Source organism: Colletes latitarsis, chromosome 1 (assembly GCF_051014445.1).
Source record: "Colletes latitarsis isolate SP2378_abdomen chromosome 1, iyColLati1, whole genome shotgun sequence".
NCBI classification, from domain to species: domain Eukaryota; kingdom Metazoa; phylum Arthropoda; class Insecta; order Hymenoptera; family Colletidae; genus Colletes; species Colletes latitarsis.
In genome coordinates this window covers 22,713,961-22,737,124 of record NC_135134.1, presented here as the reverse complement: position 1 = coordinate 22,737,124, position 23,164 = coordinate 22,713,961, and positions in this window count along the sequence as shown.

The window sequence follows — 23,164 nt, the reverse complement described above, 5'->3', positions numbered from 1 at the left end:
TAATCTGGGTCATACTTTCGCATTTTTCGCATACTTGTTGGTCAGATCCAGGGTTTTTTCTGGTTTGGATCACGTAGTAATGTGGTATCCCACTGAAACAGTCATTTCAACCTGGTTGCGATAAATATTTTTGAGGATAATACCGGTTAGGTCTGGGTTACGTCTGGTATTTGCAATCATCTGGCTCAAACTTTCGCATTTTTCGCATACTTGTTGGCAAGATCCTGATTTTTTTCTAGTCAGGATCACGTAGTTATGTGGTCCCACACCGAAACAGTCAATGATACCTGGTTGTAATTAATATTTTAGAGGATAGCGCCGGCTATGTCTGGGTTAGGTATGGTATTTGCCATCATCTAGCTCATACTTTCGCACTTTTCGCATACTTGAATGGCCAGATCCTGGGCTTTTTCTGGTATGGGTCACGTAGTGGTGTGGTACCATACTGAAACAGCCATTTAAACCTGGTTTTGATTAGTATTTTAGAGGATAACAACGGTAAGGTTTGTGTTTTGTCTTGTATTTGCAACCATCTGCCTCATACTTTCGCATCTTTCGCATACTAGTTGGCCAGATCCTGGGTTTTTTTCTGGTTTGGATCACGTCTTTAGTGTGGTACCACACTGAAGTAGTCAATAAAACCTTGTCCCGATTAATATTTTGGAGGATAACACCGGTTAGGTCTGGGTTACGACTGGTATTTGCAATCATCAGGCTCATACTTTCGCATTTTTCGCATACTTGAATGACCAGATCCTTGGTTTATTTCTGGTTAGGATCACGTATTAATGTGGTACCACACCGAAACAGTCATTTCAACCTGGTTGCGATTAATATTTTAGAGGATAATACCGGTTAGGTCTGGGTTACGTCTGGTATTTGCCCTCATCTGGCTCGTACTTTCGCATTTTTCGCATACTTGTTGGCCAGATCCTGGACTTTTTCTGGTTTGGATCACGTAGTATTGCGGTACCACACCGAGTCAGTCAATTAAACCTGGTTCCGATTAGTATTTTAGAGGATAACGCTGGTTATGTCTGGGTTAGTTCTGGTATTTGCAATCATCTGGCTCATACTGTCGAATTTTTCGCATACTTGTTGGTCAGATCCTGTGTTTTTCCTGGTTTGGATCACGTATTAATGTGGTACCACACCGAAACCGTCATTTAAACCTGGTTGCGATTAATATTTTAGAGGACAATACCGGTTATGTCTTGGTTAGGTCTGGTATTTGCAATCATCTGCCTCATACTTTCGCATTTTCCTCATTCTTGTTGGCCAGATCCTGGGCTTTTTCTGATTTGAATCACGTAGTAATGTGGTACCACACTGAAATAGTCAATAAAACCTGGTTCCGATTAATATTTTAGAGGGGAACGCCGGTTATGTCTGGGTTAGGTCTGGTATTTGCCATCATCTAGCTCGTAATTTCGCATTTTTCGCATACTTGAATGGCCAGATCCTGGGCTTTTTCAGGTTTGGATCACGTAGAAATGTGGTACCACACCGAAACAGTCAATTAAACCTGGTTCCGATTAATATTTTAGAGGATAACCCCGGTTATGTCTTGGTTAGGTCTGGTATTTGCAATCATCTGCTACATACTTTCGCATTTTTCTCATTCTTGTTGGCCAGATCCTGGGCTTTTTCTGATTTGAATCACGTAGTAATGTGGTACCACACTGAAATAGTCAATAAAACCTGGTTCCGATTAATATTTTAGAGGGGAACGCCGGTTACCTCTGGGTTAGGTCTGGTATTTGTAATCAACTGCCTCATACTTTTGCATTTTTCTCATTCTTGTTGACCAGATCCAGGGCTTTTTCTGATTTGAATCACGTAGTAATGTGGTACCACACTGAAACCGTCAATCAAACCAGGATTTGATCAATGCTTTAGAGGATAACACCGTATAGGTTTGTGTTAGGTCTGGTCTTTGCAATCATCTGGCTCATACTTTCGCATTTTGCGCATACTTGTTGGTCAGATACTGGGTTTTTTCCGGTTTGGATCACGTAGTAATGTGGTACCACACTGAAACAGTCAATTAAGCCTGGTTCGTAGTAATATTTTAGAGGATGACACTGGTTAGGTCTGGGTTACGTGTGGTATTTCCAATCATCTTCGTCATACTTTCGCATTTTTTGCATACTTGAATGGCCAGATCCTGGGTTTTTCTCGGGATAGGATCACGTAGTAATGTGGTACCACACCGAAACAGTCAATTAAACCTGATTGCGATTAACATTTTAGAGGATAACGCTGGTTATGTCTGGGTAAGGTCTGGTATTAGCAATCATCTTCCTCATACTTTCGCATTTTTGGTATACTTGGCCAGATCATTGGCTTTTTCTGATTTGAATCACGTAGAAATGTGGTACCACACTGAAATAGTCAAGTAAAGTTGGTTTCGACGAATATTTTAGAGGATAACGCCAGTTATGTCTGGGGTAGTTGTGGTATTTGCAATCATCAGGCTCGTACTTTCGCATTTTTCGCATACTTGTTGGCCAGATCCTGGGGTTTTTCTGGTTAGGATCACGTATTAAAGTGGTGCCACACTGAAATAGTCAATTCAACCTGGATTCGATCTATATTTTAGAAGATAACACCGGTTATGTCTGGGTTAGGTTCGGTATTTGCCATCATCTAGCTCATACTTTCGCATCCTTCGCATACTTGTTGGCCAGATCCTGGGTTTTTTTCTGGTTAGGATCATCTATTAAACTGGTACCACACTGAAATAGTCAATTCAACCTGGGTTCGATTAATATTATAGAGGATAACGCCGGTTAGGTTTGTGTTAGGTCTGGTATTTGCAATAATCTGGCTCATACTTTCGCATCACTCGTATACTCGTTGGCCAGATCCTGGGTATTTTTCTGGTAAGGATCACGTGTTAATGTGGTGCCACACAGAAATAGATAATTCAACCTGGATTCGAAGATTATATTAGAGGATATCACCGGTTTGGTCTGGGTTAGTTCTGGTATTTGCAATCATCTGGCTCATACTTTCGCATTTTTCGCATACTTGTTGGTCAGATCCTGGGCTTTCTCTGGTTTGTATCACGTAGTAATGCGGTACCACACTGATGCAGTCAGTTGATCCAGATTTCGATCAAAATTTTAACGGATAATTCCGGTTGGGTCTCGTTTAGGTCTGGGATTTGCCCACATTTGGCTCATACTTTCTCACTTTTCCCACACTTCTTTGCCAGGTGCTGGGATTTTTTCTGGTTTGGATCACGTAATCATGTCGTACCACACTGAAACAATCAATTAAACCAGGATTCGATGAATATTTTACAGGATAACACCTGTTAGGTCTGGGTTAGGTCTGGTATTTACCCTCATCTGGCAAATACTTTTGCATTCTTCGCATACTTGTGGCCAGATCGTGGGCTTTTTCTGGTTCGGATTACGTAGTAATGTGGTGCCACACTGAAACAGTCCATTAAACCTGATTCGGATCAATATTCTAGAGGATAACACCGGCTAGGTGTGTGTTAGGTCTGGGTTTTGCCCTCACCTGGATCATACTTTCGCACATTTCGCACAATTGCGGACCAGATCCTGTGTTCTTTTCTGGTTTGGATCACGTAGTAATGTGGTACCAGACTGAAGCAGTCAATTCAACATGGGTTCGATGAATATTTTAGTGGATAACTCCGGTTTGGTCTCGTTTAGGTCTGGGATATGCCCCCATCTGGATTATACTTTCGCATTGTTCGCATACTTATTGGCCAGATCCTGTGTTTCTTTCTCGTTTGGGTCACGCAGTAATGCAGTAACAGGCTGAAACTGCCAATTCAACTTGGTTTCGATCAATATTTGAGAGGATAACACCGTTTAGGTTTGTGCTCGGTCTGGTATTTGCTGTCATCTGGCTCATACTTTCGCATTTCTCGCATGCTTGTTGGCCAGATCCTGGGCTTTTTCTGGTTTGTATCACGTAGTAATGCGGTTCCACACTGAAGCAGTCAGTTGATCCTAATTTCGATCAATATTTTAACGTATAACTCCGGTTGGGTCTCACTTAGGACTGGTATATGCAATCATCTGGCTCATACTTTCGCACGCTTTCCATACTTGTTCGCCAGATCCTGTGTTTCTTTCTCGTTTGGGTCACGCAGTAATGCGGTAACAGGCTGAAACAGCCAATTCAACTTGGTTTCGATCAATATTTGAGAGGATAACACCGTTTAGGTTTGTGCTCGGTCTGGTATTTGCTGTCATCTGGCTCATACTTTCGCATTTCTCGCATGCTTGTTGGCCAGATCCTGGGCTTTTTCTGGTTGGGATTGTGTAGTAATATGGTACCACACTAAACAGGCAATTAAACCTGACCTGGATCAATATTTTAAAGTATAACACCGGTTAGTTCACGTTTAGGTCTGGGATTTGCCCTCATCTTGCTCATACTTTCGCATTTTTCGCATTCTTGTTGGCCAGATCCTGGGCTATTTCTAGTTTGGATCACGTAGTAATGTGGTACCAGAATGAAACTGTCAATTAAACCTGAATTCGATCAATATTTTAGAGGATCACACCGATTAGGTTTGTGTTAGGCCTGGTATTTGCAATCATCTGGCTCATACTTTCGCACTTTTCGCATACTTGTTAGCCAAATCCTGGGCTTTTTCTGGTTTGGATCACGTAGTAATGTGGTACCAGAATGAAACTGTCAATTAAACCTGGATGCGATCAATATTTTAGACGATCACACCGGTTAGGTTTGTGTTAGGTCTGGTATTTGCAATCATCTGGCTCATATTTTCGCACTTTTCGCATACTTGTTGGCCAAATCCTGCGCTTTTCCTGGTTTGGGTCACGTAGTAATGTGGTACCAGAATGAAACTGTCAATTAAGCCGGGATTCGATCAATATTTTAGACGATCACACCGGTTAGGTTTGTGTTAGGCCTGGTGTTTGCAATCATCCGGCTCATACTTTCGCATTCATCGCACACTTGTTGGCCAGACCCTGCGCTTTTTCTAGTTTGTATCACGTAGGAATGTGGTACCAGACTGAAACTGTCATTTAAACCTGGATTCGATCTATATTTTAGAGGATCACACCTTTTAGGTTTATGATAGGCCTGGTATTTGCAATCATCTGGCTCATACTTTCGCACTCTTCGCATACTCGTTGGCCAGATCCTGTGTTTTTTTCTGGTTGGGATCACGTAGTAATGCGGTAACAGGCTGAAACAGCCAATTCAACTTGGTTTCGATCAATATTTGAGAGGATAACAACGTTTAGGTTTTCAGCTCGGTCTGGTATTTGTTGTCATCTAGCTCATACTTTCGCATTTCTCGCATGCCTGTTGGCCAGATCCTGGGCTTTTTCTGGTTGGGATTGTGTAGTAATGTGGTACCACACTAAACAGTCAATTAAACCTGACCTGGATCAATATTTTAAAGTATAACACCGGTTAGTTCACGTTTAGGTCTGGGATTTGCCCTCATCTGGCTCATACTTTCGCATTTTTCGCATCCTTGTTGGCCAGATCCTGGGCTTTTTCTAGTATGGATCACGTAGTAATGTGGTACCAGAATGAAACTGTCAATTAAACCTGGATTCGATCAATATTTTAGAGGATCACACCGATTAGGTTTGTGTTAGGTCTGGTATTTGCAATCATCTGGCTCATATTTTCGCACTTTTCGCATACTTGTTGGCCAAATCCTGCGCTTTTCCTGGTTTGGGTCACGTAGTAATGTGGTACCAGAATGAAACTGTCAATTAAGCCGGGATTCGATCAATATTTTAGACGATCACACCGGTTAGGTTTGTGTTAGGCCTGGTGTTTGCAATCATCCGGCTCATACTTTCGCATTCATCGCACACTTGTTGGCCAGACCCTGCGCTTTTTCTAGTTTGTATCACGTAGGAATGTGGTACCAGACTGAAACTGTCATTTAAACCTGGATTCGATCTATATTTTAGAGGATCACACCTTTTAGGTTTATGATAGGCCTGGTATTTGCAATCATCTGGCTCATACTTTCGCACTCTTCGCATACTCGTTGGCCAGATCCTGTGTTTTTTTCTGGTTGGGATCACGTAGTAATGTGGTACCAGAATGAAACTGTCAATTAAACCTGAATTCGATCAATATTTTAGAGGATCACACCGATTAGGTTTGTGTTAGGCCTGGTATTTGCAATCATCTGGCTCATACTTTCGCACTTTTCGCATACTTGTTAGCCAAATCCTGGGCTTTTTCTGGTTTGGATCACGTAGTAATGTGGTACCACACTGAAACAGTCAATAAAACCTGGTTGCGATTAATATTTTACAGGATAACGCCGGTTCTATCTGGGTTAGGTCTGGTATTTGCAAACATCTGGCTCATACTTTCGCATTTTTCGCATACTTGTTGGTCAGATCCTGTGTTTTTCCTGGCTTGGATCACGTAGTAAAGTGGTACCACACTGAAACAGTCAATTAAACCTGGTTGCGATTAATAATTTAGAGGATAACGCCGGTTAGGTTTGTGTTAGGTCTGGTATTTGCAATAAGCTGGGTCATACTTTCGCATTTTTCGCATACTTGTTGGTCAGATCCTGGGTTTTTTCTGGTTTGGATCACGTAGTAATGTGGTATCCCACCGAAACAGTCAATGATACCTGGTTGGAATTAATATTTTAGAGGATAGCGCCGGCTATGTCTGGGTTAGGTATGGTATTTGTCATCATCTAGCTCATACTTTCGCACTTTTCGCATACTTGAATGGCCAGATCCTGGGCTTTTTCTGGTATGGGTCACGTAGTGATGTGGTACCATACTGAAACAGTCATTTAAACCTGGTTTTGATTAGTATTTTAGAGGATAACAACGATAAGGTTTGTGTTTTGTCTTGTATTTGCAACCATCTGCCTCATACTTTCGCATCTTTCGCATACTAGTTGGCCAGATCCTGGGGTTTTTTCTGGTTTGGATCACGTCTTTAGTGTGGTACCACACTGAAGTAGTCAATAAAACCTTGTCCCGATTAATATTTTGGAGGATAACACCGGTTAGGTCTGGGTTACGACTGGTATTTGCAATCATCAGGCTCATACTTTCGCATTTTTCGCATACTTCAATGGCCAGATCCTTGGTTTATTTCTGGTTAGGATCACGTATTAATGTGGTACCACACCGAAACAGTCATTTCAACCTGGTTGCGATTAATATTTTAGAGGATAATACCGGTTAGGTCTGGGTTACGTCTGGTATTTGCAATAATCTGCCTCATACTTTCGCATTTTTCGCATACTTGAATGGCCAGATCCTGTCCTTTTTCTGGTTTGGATCACGTAGTAAAGGGGTAGCACACTGGAACGGTCAATTAAACCTTGTTCCGATTAATATTTTAGAGGATAACCCCGGTTATGTCTTGGTTAGGTCTGGTATTTGCAATCATCTGCCTCATACTTTCGCATTTTTCTCATTCTTGTTGGCCAGATCCTGGGCTTTTTCTGATTTGAATCACGTAGTAATGTGGTACCACACTGAAATAGTCAATAAAACCTGGTTCCGATTAATATTTTAGAGGGGAACGCCGGTTACCTCTGGGTTAGGTCTGGTATTTGTAATCAACTGCCTCATACTTTTGCATTTTTCTCATTCTTGTTGACCAGATCCAGGGCTTTTTCTGATTTGAATCACGTAGTAATGTGGTACCACACTGAAACCGTCAATCAAACCAGGATTTGATCAATGCTTTAGAGGATAACACCGTATAGGTTTGTGTTAGGTCTGGTCTTTGCAATCATCTGGCTCATACTTTCGCATTTTGCGCATACTTGTTGGTCAGATACTGGGTTTTTTCCGGTTTGGATCACGTAGTAATGTGGTACCACACTGAAACAGTCAATTAAGCCTGGTTCGTAGTAATATTTTAGAGGATGACACTGGTTAGGTCTGGGTTACGTGTGGTATTTCCAATCATCTTCGTCATACTTTCGCATTTTTTGCATACTTGAATGGCCAGATCCTGGGTTTTTCTCGGGATAGGATCACGTAGTAATGTGGTACCACACCGAAACAGTCAATTAAACCTGATTGCGATTAACATTTTAGAGGATAACGCTGGTTATGTCTGGGTAAGGTCTGGTATTAGCAATCATCTTCCTCATACTTTCGCATTTTTGGTATACTTGGCCAGATCATTGGCTTTTTCTGATTTGAATCACGTAGAAATGTGGTACCACACTGAAATAGTCAAGTAAAGTTGGTTTCGACGAATATTTTAGAGGATAACGCCAGTTATGTCTGGGGTAGTTGTGGTATTTGCAATCATCAGGCTCGTACTTTCGCATTTTTCGCATACTTGTTGGCCAGATCCTTGGTTTATTTCTGGTTAGGATCACGTATTAATGTGGTACCACACCGAAACAGTCATTTCAACCTGGTTGCGATTAATATTTTAGAGGATAATACCGGTTAGGTCTGGGTTACGTCTGGTATTTGCAATAATCTGCCTCATACTTTCGCATTTTTCGCATACTTGAATGGCCAGATCCTGTCCTTTTTCTGGTTTGGATCACGTAGTAAAGGGGTAGCACACTGGAACGGTCAATTAAACCTTGTTCCGATTAATATTTTAGAGGATAACCCCGGTTATGTCTTGGTTAGGTCTGGTATTTGCAATCATCTGCCTCATACTTTCGCATTTTTCTCATTCTTGTTGGCCAGATCCTGGGCTTTTTCTGATTTGAATCACGTAGTAATGTGGTACCACACTGAAATAGTCAATAAAACCTGGTTCCGATTAATATTTTAGAGGGGATCGCCGGTTACCTCTGGGTTAGGTCTGGTATTTGTAATCATCTGCCTCATACTTTCGCATTTTTCTCATTCGTGTTGACCAGATCCAGGGCTTTTTCTGATTTGAATCACGTAGTAATGTGGTACCACACTGAAACCGTCAATCAAACCAGGATTTGATCAATGCTTTAGAGGATAACACCGTATAGGTTTGTGTTAGGTCTGGTCTTTGCAATCATCTGGCTCATACTTTCGCATTTTTCGCATACTTGTTGGTCAGATACTGGGTTTTTTCCGGTTTGGATCACGTAGTAATGTGGTACCACACTGAAACAGTCAATTAAGCCTGGTTCGTAGTAATATTTTAGAGGATGACACCGGTTAGGTCTGGGTTACGTGTGGTATTTCCAATCATCTTCGTCATACTTTCGCATTTTTGGTATACTTGGCCAGATCATTGGCTTTTTCTGATTTGAATCACGTAGAAATGTGGTACCACACTGAAATAGTCAACTAAAGTTGGTTTCGACCAATATTTTAGAGGATAACGCCAGTTATGTCTGGGGTAGTTGTGGTATTTGCAATCATCAGGCTCGTACTTTCGCATTTTTCGCATACTTGTTGGCCATATCCTGGGGTTTTTCTGGTTAGGATCACGTATTAAAGTGGTGCCACACTGAAATAGTCAATTCAACCTGGATTCGATCTATATTTTAGAAGATAACACCGGTTATGTCTGGGTTAGGTTCGGTATTTGCCATCATCTAGCTCATACTTTCGCATCCTTCGCATACTTGTTGGCCAGATCCTGGGTTTTTTTCTGGTTAGGATCATCTATTAAACTGGTACCACACTGAAATAGTCAATTCAACCTGGGATCGATTAATATTATAGAGGATAACGCCGGTTAGGTTTGTGTTAGGTCTGGTATTTGCAATAATCTGGCTCATACTTTCGCATTTTTCGCATACTTGTTGGTCAGATCCTGGGTTTTTTCTGGTTTGGATCACGTAGTAATGTGGTATCCCACCGAAACAGTCATTTCAACCTGGTTGCGATTAATATTTTAGAGGATAATACCGGCTAGGTCTGGGTTACGTCTGGTATTTGCAATCATCTGGCTCATACTTTCGCATTTTTCGCATACTTGTTGGCCAGTTCCTGGGCTTTCTCTGGTTTGGATCACGTAATCATGTCGTACCATACTGAAACAATCAATTAAACCAGGATTCGATGAATATTTTACAGGATAACACTAGTTAGGTCTGGGTTAGGTCTGGTATTTACCCTCATCTGGCAAATACTTTTGCATTCTTCGCATACTTGTGGCCAGATCGTGGGCTTTTTCTGGTTCGGATCACGTAGTAATGTGGTGCCACACTGAAACAGTCCATTAAACCTGATTCGGATCAATGTTCTAGAGGATAACACCGGCTAGGTGTGTGTTAGGTCTGGGTTTTGCCCTCACCTGGATCATACTTTCGCACATTTCGCACAATTGTGGACCAGATCCTGTGTTCTTTTCTGGTTTGGATCACGTAGTAATGTGGTACCAGACTGAAGCAGTCAATTCAACATGGGTTCGATGAATATTTTAGTGGATAACTCCGGTTTGGTCTCGTTTAGGTCTGGGATATGCCCCCATCTGGATTATACTTTCGCATTGTTCGCATACCCGTCGGCCTGATCCTGGGCTTTCTCTGGCTTGAATCACACAGTAATGTGGTACCACACTGAAACAGTGCATTAAACCTGGCCTCGATCAATATTTTTAGGTATAACTCCAGTTGGGACTCGTTTAGTTCTGGTATTTACCCACATCTAGGTCATACTTTCGCATTCATCGCACACATGTTGGCTATATCCTGGACTTTTTCTGGTTTGGATCTCGAAGTAATGTGGTAGCATACTGAAACAGTCAATTAAACGTGGCCCCGATCAATATTTTAAGGGATAACTCCGGTTGGGTCTCGTTTAGTTCTGGGATTTGCCCTCATCTGGCTCATACTTTCGCATTCTTCCCATACTTATTGGCCAGATCCTGTGTTTCTTTCTCGTTTGGGTCACGCAGTAATGCAGTGACAGGCTGAAACTGCCAATTCAACTTGGTTTCGATCAATATTTGAGAGGATAACACCGTTTAGGTTTGTGCTCGGTCTGGTACTTGCTGTCATCTGGCTCATACTTTCGCATTCATCGCACACTTGTTGGCCAGATCCTGGTCTTTTCCTGGTTTGGATCTCGTAGTAATGTGGTAGCATACTGAAACAGTCAATTAAACGTGGCCCCGATCAATATACTACGGGATAACTCCGGTTGGGTCTCGTTTAGGTCTGGTATTTGCAATCATCTGGCTCATACTTTCGCATTCATCGCACACTTGTTGGCCAGATCCTGGTTTTTTCCTGGTTTGGATCTCGTAGTAATGTGGTAGCATACTGAAACAGTCAATTAAACGTGGCCCCGATCAATATTTTAAGGGATAACTCCGGTTGGGTCTCGCTTAGGTCTGGGATTTGCCCTCATCTGGCTTATACTTTCGCATTCTTCGCACACTAGTTGGCCAGATCGTGGGCTTTTTCTGATTTGGATCACGTAGTAGTGTTGTACCAGACTGAAACAGCCAATTCAACTTGGTTTCGATCACTTTATAAGGGGACAACACCGTTTAGGTTTGTGTAAGGTCTGGTATTTGCAATCATCTGGCTCATACTTTCGCACTTTTCGCATACTTCTTGGTCAGATCCTGGGCTTTTTCTGGTTTGGATCACGTAGTAATGTGGTACCAGTATGAAACTGTCAATTATACCTGGATTCGATGAATATTTTAGAGGATCACACCGGTTAGGTTTGTGTTAGGTCTTGTATTTGCTATCATCTGGCTCATAGTGTCGCATTCATCGCACACTTGTTGGCCAGATCCTGGTCTTTTCCTGGTTTGGATCTCGTAGTAATGTGGTAGCATACTGAAACAGTCAATTAAACGTGGCCCCGATCAATATTTTAAGGGATAACTCCGGTTGGGTCTCGTTTAGGTCAGGGATTTGCCCTCATCTGGCTTATACTTTCGCATTCTTCGCACACTTGTTGGCCAGATCGTGGGGGTTTTTTCTGATTTGGATCACGTAGTAGTGTTGTACCAGACTGAAACAGCCAATTCAACTTGGTTTCGATCAATTTATAAGAGGACAACACCATTTAGGTTTGTGTTAGGTCTGGTATTTGCAATCATCTAGCTCATACTTTCGCATTCATCGCATACTTGTTGGCCAGATCCTGGTTTTTTCCTGGTTTGGATCTCGTAGTAATGTGGTAGCATACTGAAACAGTCAATTAAACGTGGCCCCGATCAATATTTTAAGGGATAACTCCGGTTGGGTCTCGCAAAGGTCTGGTATTTCCAATCATCTGGCTTATACTTTCGCATTTTTCGCATACTTGTTGGCCAGATCCTGGGATTTTTCTGGTTTGTATCACGTAGTAATGTGGTACCAGAATGAAACTGTCAATTATACCTAGATTCGATCAATATTTAAGAGGATAACACCGTTTAGGTTTGCAATCATCTGGATCATACTTTCGCATTCTTCCCATACTTGTTGGCCAGATCCTGTCTTTCTTTCTGGTTTGGGTCACGCAGTAATGCGGTAACAGGCTGAAACAGTCAATTAAACCTGGATTCGATCAATATTTTAGAGGATCACACCGGTTAGGTTTGTGTTAGGTCTGGTATTTCCAATCATCTGGCTCATACTTTCGCATTCGTCGCACACTTGTTGGCCAGATCCTGGTCTTTTCCTGGTTTGAATCTCGTAGTAACGTGGTAGCATACTGAAACAGTCAATTAAACGTGGCCCCGATCAATATTTTAAGGGATAACTCCGGTTGGGTCTCGTTTAGGTCTGGGATTTGCCCTCATCTGGCTTATACTTTCGCATTCTTCGCACACTTGTTGGCCAGATCGTGGGCTTTTTCTGATTTGGATCACGTAGTAGTGTTGTACCAGACTGAAACAGCCAATTCAACTTGGTTTCGATCAATTTATAAGAGGACAACACCGTTTAGGTTTGTGTTAGGTCTGGTATTTGCAATCATCTGGCTCATACTTTCGCATTTTTCGCATACTTGTTGACCAGATCCTGGGCCTTTTCTGGTTTGGATCACGTAGTAATGTGGTACCAGAATGAAACAGTTCATTAAACCTGGATTCGATCAATATTTTAACGGATAACTCCGGTTGGGTCTCGCAAAGGTCTGGTATTTCCAATCATCTGGATCATACTTTCGCATTCATCGCACACTTGTTGGCCAGATCCTGGTCTTTTCCTGGTTTGGATCTCGTAGTAATGTGGTAGCATACTGAAACAGTCAATTAAACGTGGCCCCGATCAATATTTTAAGGGATAACTCCGGTTGGGTCTCGTTTAGGTCAGGGATTTGCCCTCATCTGGCTTATACTTTCGCATTCTTCGCACACTTGTTGGCCAGATCGTGGGGGGTTTTTCTGATTTGGATCACGTAGTAGTGTTGTACCAGACTGAAACAGCCAATTCAACTTGGTTTCGATCAATTTATAAGAGGACAACACCATTTAGGTTTGTGTTAGGTCTGGTATTTGCAATCATCTAGCTCATACTTTCGCATTCATCGCACACTTGTTGGCCAGATCCTGGTTTTTTCCTGGTTTGGATCTCGTAGTAATGTGGTAGCATACTGAAACAGTCAATTAAACGTGGCCCCGATCAATATTTTAAGGGATAACTCCGGTTGGGTCTCGCAAAGGTCTGGTATTTCCAATCATCTGGCTCATACTTTCGCATTTTTCGCATACTTGTTGGCCAGATCCTGGGATTTTTCTGGTTTGTATCACGTAGTAATGTGGTACCAGAATGAAACTGTCAATTATACCTAGATTCGATCAATATTTAAGAGGATAACACCGTTTAGGTTTGCAATCATCTGGATCATACTTTCGCATTCTTCCCATACTTGTTGGCCAGATCCTGTCTTTCTTTCTGGTTTGGGTCACGCAGTAATGCGGTAACAGGCTGAAACAGTCAATTAAACCTGGATTCGATCAATATTTTAGAGGATCACACCGGTTAGGTTTGTGTTAGGTCTGGTATTTCCAATCATCTGGCTCATACTTTCGCATTCGTCGCACACTTGTTGGCCAGATCCTGGTCTTTTCCTGGTTTGAATCTCGTAGTAACGTGTGAGCATACTGAAACAGTCAATTAAACGTGGCCCCGATCAATATTTTAAGGGATAACTCCGGTTGGGTCTCGTTTAGGTCTGGGATTTGCCCTCATCTGGCTTATACTTTCGCATTCTTCGCACACTTGTTGGCCAGATCGTGGGCTTTTTCTGATTTGGATCACGTAGTAGTGTTGTACCAGACTGAAACAGCCAATTCAACTTGGTTTCGATCAATTTATAAGAGGACAACACCGTTTAGGTTTGTGTTAGGTCTGGTATTTGCAATCATCTGGCTCATACTTTCGCATTTTTCGCATACTTGTTGACCAGATCCTGGGCCTTTTCTGGTTTGGATCACGTAGTAATGTGGTACCAGAATGAAACAGTCCATTAAACCTGGATTCGATCAATATTTTAACGGATAACTCCGGTTGGGTCTCGCAAAAGTCTGGTATTTCCAATCATCTGGATCATACTTTCGCATTCATCGCACACTTGTTGGCCAGATCCTGGTCTTTTCCTGGTATGAATCTCGTAGTAATGTGGTAGCATACTGAAACAGTCAATTAAACGTGGCCCCGATTAATATTTTAAGGGATAACTCCGGTTGGGTCTCGTTTAGGTCTGGCATTTGCGCTCATCTGGCTTGTACTTTCGCACTCTTCGCATACTTGTTGGCCAGACCCTGTGTTTTTTTCTGGTTGGGATCACGTAGTAATATGGTACCGGAATGAAACAGTCAACTAAACCTGGATTCAATCAATATTTTAGAGGATCACACCGGTTAGGCTAGTGTTAGGCCTGGTATTTGCAATCATCTGGCTCATACTTTCGCATTTTTCGCATACTTGTTGGCCAGATCCTGGGATTTTTCTGGTTTGTATCACGTAGTAATGTGGTACCAGAATGAAACTGTCAATTATACCTGGATTTGATCAATATTTTAGAGGATCACACCGATTAGGTTTGCGTTAGGCGTGGTATTAGCAATCATCTGGCTCATACTTTCGCACTCTTCGCCTACTTGTTGGCCAGATCCTGTGTTTTTTTCTGGTTGGGATCACGTAGTAATGTGGTACCAGACTGAAACAGTCAATTCAACTTGGCTTCGATCAATATTTAAGAGGATAACACCGTTGAGGTTTGCAATCATCTGGATCATACTTTCGCACTCTTCGCCTACTTGTTGGCCAGATCCTGGGATTTTTCTGGTTTGGATCTCGTAGTAATGTGGTAGCATACTGAAACAGTCAATTAAACGTGGCCCCGATCAATATTTTAAGGGATAACTCCGGTTGGGTCTCGTTTAGGTCTGGGATTTGCCCTCATCTGGCTTATACTTTCGCATTCTTCGCACACTTGTTGGCCAGATCGTGGGCTTTTTCTGATTTGGATCACGTAGTAGTGTTGTACCAGACTGAAACAACCAATTCAACTTGGTTTCGATCAATTTATAAGGGGACAACACCGTTTAGGTTTGCGTTAGGTCTGGTATTTGCAATCATCTGGCCAATACTTTCGCACTTTTCGCATACTTGTTGGCCAGATCCTGGGCTTTTTCTGGTTTGGATCACGTAGTAATGTGGTACCAGAATGAAACTGTCAATTATACCTGGATTCGATGAATATTTTAGAGGATCACACCGGTTAGGTTTGTGTTAGGTCTTGTATTTGCTATCATCTGGCTCATACTTTCGCATTCATCGCACACTTGTTGGCCAGATCCTGGTCTTTTCCTGGTTTGGATCTCGTAGTAATGTGGTAGCATACTGAAACAGTCAATTAAACGTGGCCCCGATCAATATTTTAAGGGATAACTCCGGTTGGGTCTCGTTTAGGTCTGGGATTTGCCCTCATCTGGCTTATACTTTCGCATTCTTCGCACACTTGTAGGCCAGATCGTGGGCTTTTTCTGATTTGGATCACGTAGTAGTGTTGTACCAGACTGAAACAGCCAATTCAACTTGGTTTCGATCAATTTATAAGAGGACAACACCGTTTAGGTTTGTGTTAGGTCTGGTATTTGCAATCATCTGGCTCATACTTTCGCATTTTTCGCATACTTGTTGACCAGATCCTGGGCCTTTTCTGGTTTGGATCACGTAATAATGTGGTACCAGAATGAAACAGTCCATTAAACCTGGATTCGATCAAAATTTTAACGGATAACTCCGGTTGGGTCTCGCAAAGGTCTGGTATTTGCAATCATCTGGCCAATACTTTCGCACTTTTCGCATACTTGTTGGCCAGATCCTGGGCTTCTTCTGGTTTGGATCACGTAGTAATGTGGTACCAGAATGAAACTGTCAATTATACCTGGATTCGATGAATATTTTAGAGGATCACACCGTTTAGGTTTGTGTTAGGTCTTGTATTTGCTATCATCTGACTCATACTTTCGCATTCATCGCACACTTGTTGGCCAGATCCTGGTCTTTTCCTGGTTTGGATCTCGTAGTAATGTGGTAGCATACTGAAACAGTCAATTAAACGTGGCCCCGATCAATATTTTAAGGGATAACTCCGGTTGGGTCTCGTTTAGGTCTGGCATTTGCGCTCATCTGGCTTGTACCTTCGCACTCTTCGCATACTTGTTGGCCAGACCCTGTGTTCTTTCTGGTTGGGATCACGTAGTAATATGGTACCGGAATGAAACAGTCAACTGAACCTGGATTCAATCAATATTTTAGAGGATCACACCGGTTAGGCTAGTGTTAGGCCTGGTATTTGCAATCATCTGGCTCATACTTTCGCATTTTTGGCATACTTGTTGGCCAGATCCTGGTTTTTTCCTGGTTTGGATCTCGTAGTAATGTGGTAGCATACTGAAACAGTCAATTAAACGTGGCCCCGATCAATATTTTAAGGGATAACTCCGGTTGGGTCTCGCAAAGGTCTGGTATTTCCAATCATCTGGCTCATACTTTCGCATTTTTCGCATACTTGTTGGCCAGATCCTGGGATTTTTCTGGTTTGTATCACGTAGTAATGTGGTACCAGAATGAAACTCTCAATTATACCTAGATTCGATCAATATTTAAGAGGATAACACCGTTTAGGTTTGCAATCATCTGGATCATACTTTCGCATTCTTCCCATACTTGTTGGCCAGATCCTGTCTTTCTTTCTGGTTTGGGTCACGCAGTAATGCGGTAACAGGCTGAAACAGTCAATTAAACCTGGATTCGATCAATATTTTAGAGGATCACACCGGTTAGGTTTGTGTTAGGTCTGGTATTTCCAATCATCTGGCTCATACTTTCGCATTCGTCGCACACTTGTTGGCCAGATCCTGGTCTTTTCCTGGTTTGAATCTCGTAGTAACGTGGTAGCATACTGAAACAGTCAATTAAACGTGGCCCCGATCAATATTTTAAGGGATAACTCCGGTTGGGTCTCGTTTAGGTCTGGGATTTGCCCTCATCTGGCTTATACTTTCGCATTCTTCGCACACTTGTTGGCCAGATCGTGGGCTTTTTCTGATTTGGATCACGTAGTAGTGTTGTACCAGACTGAAACAGCCAATTCAACTTGGTTTCGATCAATTTATAAGAGGACAACACCGTTTAGGTTTGTGTTAGGTCTGGTATTTGCAATCATCTGGCTCATACTTTCGCATTTTTCGCATACTTGTTGACCAGATCCTGGGCCTTTTCTGGTTTGGATCACGTAGTAATGTGGTACCAGAATGAAACAGTCCATTAAACCTGGATTCGATCAATATTTTAACGGATAACTCCGGTTGGGTCTCGCAAAGGTCTGGTATTTCCAATCATCTGGATCATACTTTCGCATTCATCGCACACTTGTTGGCCAGATCCTGGTCTTTTCCTGGTATGAATCTCGTAGTAATGTGGTAGCATACTGAAACAGTCAATTAAACGTGGCCCCGATTAATATTTTAAGGGATAACTCCGGTTGGGTCTCGTTTAGGTCTGGCATTTGCGCTCATCTGGCTTGTACTTTCGCACTCTTCGCATACTTGTTGGCCAGACCCTGTGTTTTTTTCTGGTTGGGATCACGTAGTAATATGGTACCGGAATGAAACAGTCAACTAAACCTGGATTCAACCAATATTTTAGAGGATCACACCGGTTAGGCTAGTGTTAGGCCTGGTATTTGCAATCATCTGGCTCATACTTTCGCATTTTTCGCATACTTGTTGGCCAGATCCTGGGATTTTTCTGGTTTGTATCACGTAGTAATGTGGTACCAGAATGAAACTGTCAATTATACCTGGATTTGATCAATATTTTAGAGGATCACACCGATTAGGTTTGCGTTAGGCGTGGTATTAGCAATCATCTGGCTCATACTTTCGCACTCTTCGCCTACTTGTTGGCCAGATCCTGTGTTTTTTTCTGGTTGGGATCACGTAGTAATGTGGTACCAGACTGAAACAGTCAATTCAACTTGGCTTCGAACAATATTTAACAGGATAACACCGTTTAGGTTTGCAATCATCTGGATCATACTTTCGCATTCTTCCCATACTTGTTGGCCAGATCCTGTCTTTCTTTCTGGTTTGGGTCACGCAGTAATGCGGTAACAGGCTGAAACAGTCAATTAAACCTGGATTCGATCAATATTTTAGAGGATCACACCGTTTAGGTTGGTGTTAGGTCTGGTATTTGCAATCATCTGCCTCATACTTTCGCATATTTCGCATACTTGTCGGCCTGAACCTGGGCTTTTTCTGGTTTGGATCACGCAGTAATGTGGTACCAGAATAAAACAGTCAATTAAACCTCGATTCGATGAATATTTTAAAGTATTACACCGGTTAGTTTTGTGTTAGGCCTGGTATTTGCAATCATCTGGCTCATACTTTCGCACTTTTCGCATACTAGTTGGCCAGATCCAGGGCTTTTTCTGGTTTGGATTACGTAGTAATGTGGTACCAGAATGAAACTGTCAATTATACCTGGATTCGATGAATATTTTAGAGGATCACACCGGTTAGGTTTGTGTTAGGTCTTGTATTTGCTATCATCTGGCTCATACTTTCGCATTCATCGCACACTTGTTGGCCAGATCCTGGTCTTTTCCTGGTTTGGATCTCGTAGTAATGTGGTAGCATACTGAAACAGTCAATTAAACGTGGCCCCGATCAATATTTTAAGGGATAACTCCGGTTGGGTCTCGTTTAGGTCTGGGATTTGCCCTCATCTAGCTTATACTTTCGCATTCTTCGCACACTTGTTGGCCAGATCGTGGGCTTTTTCTGATTTGGATCACGTAGTAGTGTTGTACCAGACTGAAACAGCCAATTCAACTTGGTTTCGATCAATTTATAAGAGGACAACACCGTTTAGGTTTGTGTTAGGTCTGGTATTTGCAATCATCTGGCTCATACTTTCGCATTTTTCGCATACTTGTTGACCAGATCCTGGGCCTTTTCTGGTTTGGATCACGTAGTAATGTGGTACCAGAATGAAACAGTCCATTAAACCTGGAATCGATCAATATTTTAACGGATAACTCCGGTTGGGTCTCGCAAATGTCTGGTATTTCCAATCATCTGGATCATACTTTCGCATTCATCGCACACTTGTTGGCCAGATCCTGGTCTTTTCCTGGTTTGAATCTCGTAGTAATGTGGTAGCATACTGAAACAGTCAATTAAACGTGGCCCCGATCAATATTTTACGGGATAACTCCGGTTGGGTCTCGTTTAGGTCTGGCATTTGCGCTCATCTGGCTTGTACCTTCGCACTCTTCGCATACTTGTTGGCCAGACCCTGTGTTCTTTCTGGTTGGGATCACGTAGTAATATGGTACCGGAATGAAACAGTCAACTGAACCTGGATTCAATCAATATTTTAGAGGATCACACCGGTTAGGCTAGTGTTAGGCCTGGTATTTGCAATCATCTGGCCAATACTTTCGCACTTTTCGCATACTTGTTGGCCAGATCCTGGGCTTTTTCTGGTTTGGATCACGTAGTAATGTGGTACCAGAATGAAACTGTCAATTATACCTGGATTCGATGAATATTTTAGAGGATCACACCGGTTAGGTTTGTGTTAGGTCTTGTATTTGCTATCATCTGGCTCATACTTTCGCATTCATCGCACACTTGTTGGCCAGATCCTGGTCTTTTCCTGGTTTGGATCTCGTAGTAATGTGGTAGCATACTGAAACAGTCAATTAAACGTGGCCCCGATCAATATTTTAAGGGATAACTCCGGTTGGGTCTCGTTTAGGTCTGGGATTTGCCCTCATCTGGCTTATACTTTCGCATTCTTCGCACACTTGTAGGCCAGATCGTGGGCTTTTTCTGATTTGGATCACGTAGTAGTGTTGTACCAGACTGAAACAGCCAATTCAACTTGGTTTCGATCAATTTATAAGAGGACAACACCGTTTAGGTTTGTGTTAGGTCTGGTATTTGCAATCATCTGGCTCATACTTTCGCATTTTTCGCATACTTGTTGACCAGATCCTGGGCCTTTTCTGGTTTGGATCACGTAATAATGTGGTACCAGAATGAAACAGTCCATTAAACCTGGATTCGATCAAAATTTTAACGGATAACTCCGGTTGGGTCTCGCAAAGGTCTGGTATTTGCAATCATCTGGCTCATACTTTCGCATTCATCGCACACTTGTTGGCCAGATCCTGGTCTTTTCCTGGTTTGGATCTCGTAGTAATGTGGTAGCATACTGAAACAGTCAATTAAACGTGGCCCCGATCAATATTTTAAGGGATAACACCGGTTGGGTCTCGTTTAGGTCTGGGATTTGCCCTCATCTGGCTTATACTTTCGCATTCTTCGCACACTTGTTGGCCAGATCGTGGGCTTTTTCTGATTTGGATCACGTAGTAGTGTTGTACCAGACTGAAACAGCCAATTCAACTTGGTTTCGATCAATTTATAAGAGGACAACACCGTTTAGGTTTGTGTTAGGTCTGGTATTTCCAATCATCTGGCTCATACTTTCGCATTCGTCGCACACTTGTTGGCCAGATCCTGGTCTTTTCCTGGTTTGAATCTCGTAGTAACGTGGTAGCATACTGAAACAGTCAATTAAACGTGGCCCCGATCAATATTTTAAGGGATAACTCCGGTTGGGTCTCGTTTAGGTCTGGCATTTGCGCTCATCTGGCTTGTACTTTCGCACTCTTCGCATACTTGTTGGCCAGATCCTGTGTTTTTTTCTGATTTGGATCACGTAGTAGTGTTGTACCAGACTGAAACAGCCAATTCAACTTGGTTTCGATCAATTTATAAGAGGACAACACCGTTTAGGTTTGTGTTAGGTCTGGTATTTGCAATCATCTGGCTCATACTTTCGCATTTTTCGCATACTTGTTGACCAGATCCTGGGCCTTTTCTGGTTTGGATCACGTAATAATGTGGTACCAGAATGGAACAGTCCATTAAACCTGGATTCGATCAAAATTTTAACGGATAACTCCGGTTGGGTCTCGCAAAGGTCTGGTATTTCCAATCATCTGGCTCATACTTTCGCATTCATCGCACACTTGTTGGCCAGATCCTGGTCTTTTCCTGGTTTGAATCTCGTAGTAATGTGGTAGCATACTGAAATAGTCAATTAAACGTGGCCCCGATCAATATTTTAAGGGATAACTCCGGTTGGGTCTCGTTTAGGTCTGGCATTTGCAATCATCTGGCTCATACTTTCGCACTCTTCGCATACTTGTTGGCCAGACCCTGTGTTTTTTTCTGGTTGGGATCACGTAGTAATATGGTACCGGAATGAAACAGTCAACTAAACCTGGATTCAATCAATATTTTAGAGGATCACACCGGTTAGGCTAGTGTTAGGCCTGGTATTTGCAATCATCTGGCTCATACTTTCGCATTTTCCGCATACTTGTTGGCCAGATCCTGGGATTTTTCTGGTTTGTATCACGTAGTAATGTGGTACCAGAATGAAACTGTCAATTATACCTGGATTCGATCAATATTTTAGAGGATCACACCGATTAGGTTTGCGTTAGGCCTGGTATTAGCAATCATCTGGCTCATACTTTCGCACTCTTCGCCCACTTGTTGGCCAGATCCTGTGTTTTTTTCCGGTTGGGATCACGTAGTAGTGTGGTACCAGACTGAAACAGTCAATTCAACTTGGCTTCGATCAATATTTAAGAGGATAACACTGTTTAGGTTTGCAATCATCTGGATCATACTTTCGCATTCTTCCCATACTTGTTGGCCAGATCCTGTCTTTCTTTCTGGTTTGGGTCACGCAGTAATGCGGTAACAGGCTGAAACAGTCAATTAAACCTGGATTCGATCAATATTTTAGAGGATCACACCGTTTAGGTTGGTGTTGGGTCTGGTATTTGCAATCATCTGCCTCATACTTTCGCATTTTTCGCATACTTGTCGGCCAGAACCTGGGCTTTTTCTGGTTTGGATCAGGCAGTAATGTGGTACCAGAATAAAACAGTCAATTAAACCTGGATTCGATGAATATTTTAAAGTATTACACCGGTTAGTTTTGTGTTAGGCCTGGTATTTGCAATCATGTGGCTCATACTTTCGCACTTTTCGCATACTTGTTGGCCAGATCCTGTGTTTTTTTCTGGTTGGGATCACGTAGTAATGTGGTACCAGACTGAAACTGTCAATTCAACTTGGTTTCGATCAATATTTTAGAGGATATCACCGTTTAGGTTTGTGTTAGGTCTGGTATTTGCAATCATCTGGCACATACTTTCGCACTTTTCGCATACTTGTTGGCCAGTTCCTGGGCTTTTTCTGGTTTGGATCACGTAGTAATGTGGTACCAGAATGAAACTGTCAATTATACCTGGATTCGATGAATATTTTAAAGTATTACACCGGTTAGTTTTGTGTTAGGCCTGGTATTTGCAATCATCTGGCTCATACTTTCGCACTTTTCGCATACTTGTTGGCCAGATCCTGTGTTTTTTTCTGATTTGGAGCACGTAGTAGTGTTGTACCAGACTGAAACAGCCAGTTCAACTTGGTTTCGATCAATTTATAAGAGGACAACACCGTTTAGGTTTGTGTTAGGTCTGGTATTTGCAATCATCTGGCTCATACTTTCGTACTCTTCGCCTACTTGTTGGCCAGATCCTGTGTTTTTTTCTGGTTGGGATCACGTAGTAATGTGGTACCAGACTGAAACAGTCAATTCAACTTGGCTTCGATCAATATTTAAGAGGATAACACCGTTTAGGTTTGCAATCATCTGGATCATACTTTCGCA